Source organism: Elephantulus edwardii, unplaced genomic scaffold, assembly GCF_000299155.1.
Source record: "Elephantulus edwardii isolate Elephantulus edwardi_28Jun2011 unplaced genomic scaffold, EleEdw1.0 scaffold00100, whole genome shotgun sequence".
NCBI lineage: Eukaryota > Metazoa > Chordata > Mammalia > Macroscelidea > Macroscelididae > Elephantulus > Elephantulus edwardii.
The window spans coordinates 132,135-135,633 of NW_006399850.1; positions in this window are offsets into that span (position 1 = coordinate 132,135).

Consider the following 3,499-nt stretch of genomic DNA (forward strand, 5'->3'; position numbering starts at 1 on the left):
CACTCAAACTTCATCCCCAGTCATTTGACACTATTTCGGGAATACTATGTTGGAAATTTGCAGCTGTTGGGATCCCCTAGCCCCATTCATTACACATTTGGGGATCTGAGGAATAGGAAAGAAGTGGTTAATGGTACCATCTATACCAAGGACTATGAACTTCATCAGAGAAAAACTTGGAAGAACTTTAGAAGACCTAATTAACAATATGAACAGCCTTCTAAGCATCTTGAAAAACATACAACCAGGAGAGAATAAAATATATGAATGGGACATTCTAAAAGTCAAATGCCTATGCATATCAAAAAACTTCTTCAATAGGGTAAAAAGGAAAGTCACAGACTGGGAAAAACATATTTGATAATGACATATCTGATAAGGGACTCATATCTAAAATTTATAGAATACTCCAGTACCTCAAGGAGAAAAGGGTAAACAAACCAATAGCGAAATGGGCACAGGATATGAACAGATACTTCATCAAAGAAGACATTCAGATAGCAAATAAACATAAGAAGAAATGTTCAAAATCCCTAGCTCTCAGAAAGATGCTAATAAAAATAACTATGAAGTATCATTTCATCCCAGTAACAACAGTAAAGTTGAGCAGAGCAGAAAACAACAAATATTGGCGAGGTCGTGGAAAGATTGGAACCCTTTACTGCTAGTGGGAGTATAAAATGGTGCAACCACAATGGAAGGCAGTATTGTGCTTTCTCAAAAAGGAAAGAGAAATACCACTTGACCCAGCAACGCCACTGCTAGAAATATACCCTAAAGAAACCAGAGCTGCCACCCAAATGGTATATGCACATCCATGTTCATTGGTGTTTTATTCACAATAGCAAAGAGATAGAAGCAACCCAAGTGCCTATCAACAAATGAATGGATAGAAAAACTAGAGTATATTCACACAATGGAATATTATGCAGCACTGACTGAAAAAAATAAGGAACTAATGAAATATTACACAACATGGTGATCCTTGAGGACATTATGCTGAGTGAAATATCTCAGTCACAAAAGAACGTGTACTGCACTGTTATAAAACAGGACTAACATGGGAGTTGGGAGAAACTAAGAAAAGGGGATAAATAATGAATGCTGCATTGGAACAGATGAAGGAAAAAACTGTTTCAAAGGAATATATGATTAGGCATTATGTACAACAACAGCCCAGGATAAGAGGTACGTTGCAAAGAGGACTGGGGGCAGGGGAAGTAATGGTGAAACAATGAAAGAATATCTTTTTTTAAGAAAGTGAACTAGGGGAGGGGGAAGGGAGTGCAACAATGAATGAGTGAAAATCTAACGTTTCTGTAAACTTTTGTGCAAATTACAATTGTTGTTATTGTTATGTGCCATCGAGCCACTTGCGACTCATAGCAACCCTATGTACAAGAGCCCTAAACACCATTCTATCCTGTGCCAACCTCACCGCCTCAAACACACTCGTTCCCACCATTCCATTCACAGAATCGGTCCATCTCATCGAGGGTCTTTCTATCCTGCACCGTCCCTCCACTCTCCCAAACACGATGTCCCTCTCCAAGAACCAGTCCCTCCTTGCTACATGCCCAAAGTATGTCAGACGAAGCTTCCGAATCCTTGACTCCAGGGAACATTCTGGCTTCACCCTCTCCAGGACAAACCTGTTTGTTCTCCTAGAAGTCCATGGTATATTCAACACTCTTCTCCAGCACCACAGCTCAAAGGCATCAATTGTCTTTCTGTCATCCCTAGTCACTGTCCAACTCTCTGATGCATAGCACATAATTGCAATTGTTGTTGTTGTTGTTATGTGCTGTCGAGTCGTTTGCGGCTCATAGCGACCCTATGCACAACAGCCCTAAACCCTACTCTATCCTGCGCCAACTGCACTGCCTCTGACACACACATCCCTATTACCCCAGTCACCGAATCAATCCATCTCATAGAGGGTCTTCCCCTCCTGCGCTGTCCCCCCACCCTCCCAAGCATGATGTCCCTCTCCAAGGACCCGTCCCTCCTGGCAACATGTCCAAAGTATGTAAGACGAAGCCCCAGAATCCTTGCCTCCAAGGAGTAGCTTGGTTTAATCCTCTCCAAGATGAATCTGTTTGTTTTCCTGGGAGTCCATGGTACATTCAGTATTCTCCTCCAGCACCACAGCTCAAAGGCATCAACTCTCCTTCTGTCCTCCCTAGTCATTGTCCAACTCTCTGATGCATAACAAGCGACTGCAAAGACCATGGCCTGTATCAGGCGCACCTTAGTCTCCAGAGAGACACCATTGCTCCTGAGTACTTTAGAGAGGTCCCTAACAGCAGACTTTCCCATTGCGATACGCACAAAGGAAAACATAATCTACACAGGAGTTCTACAGGATATGTCACCTTCCCTTGGAGACAGTACAACTAAACTTAAGAGACACTAGTCAAAAGGAAAAAAAATGTCAGCAGTTGACGTGTTTGGAATCACAGAAGCCAAGAAAGCTTCAGACACAAGCTGTCAGATCATGGGCTGGACAATGGAAAATATTTTCTGAAGGGACTTGGCAGATGTGAAGGGTTATCCTGGTGTAGGGTGGAGCTGGAAAGTAAGTGGGTCAAGGCACTGGGCACTAATTGCAATTAAAGTAAAAATTTTATTTTAAAAAATGGTATCATTTAAATGAAACAGATGTACTTGATTTAAACACATGGACAGTAGTTGAGAGTCTGAATACCTTTCCTTTCCTTCTCCACAGACCCCGTTTTGATCATAAATTGGAGGGAGAAAAGTAAGAATTTCAGGATTCAATTAATAAACTGTTGTTGTTGTTGTTATGTGCTCTCAAGTCACCTGTGACTCATAGCGATCTAATGTATAGCAACTTTGAACCCTGCCCTGTCCTAAGTCAATCTCGCTGACTCTGACACACCTGTCTCCATTGCCCTAGTTACTGTATCAATCCATTTCATCTGGGATCTTCCTCTCCTGTGCTGTCCCTCCACCCTTTCAAGCATGATGTCCTTCTATAAGGATCAGTCCTGGCCACGTGTCCAAAGTATGTAAGGCAGAAGAGCTTCAAAATCCTAGCCTCCAAGGAGAAACTTCATTTAACTCTCTCCAAGTTAGACCTATTTGTTTTATTGGCAGTCAGTGGTATGTCCAAGACTCTTCTCCAGTACCACAACTCAAAGGCATCAATTCTTCTATTGTTGTTGTAGTTATGTGCCATCTAGTCCCTTGCGACTCATAGTGACCTTATGTACAACAGCCCTAAACTCTGTTCTGTCCTGTGCCATTCTCATTGTCTCTGACACACTCATCCCCATTACCCCAGTCACTGAATCAATCCACCTCCGAGAGGGCCTTCCCCTCCTGCACCTGCCCTCCACCCTCCCAAGCATGATGTCCTTCTCCAAGGACCGGTCTCTCCTTACAACATATCCAAAGTATGTCAGAAGAAGCCTCAGAATCCTTCCCTCCAAGGAGCAGCCCGGTTTAACCCTCTCCAGGATGAATCTGTTTGTTT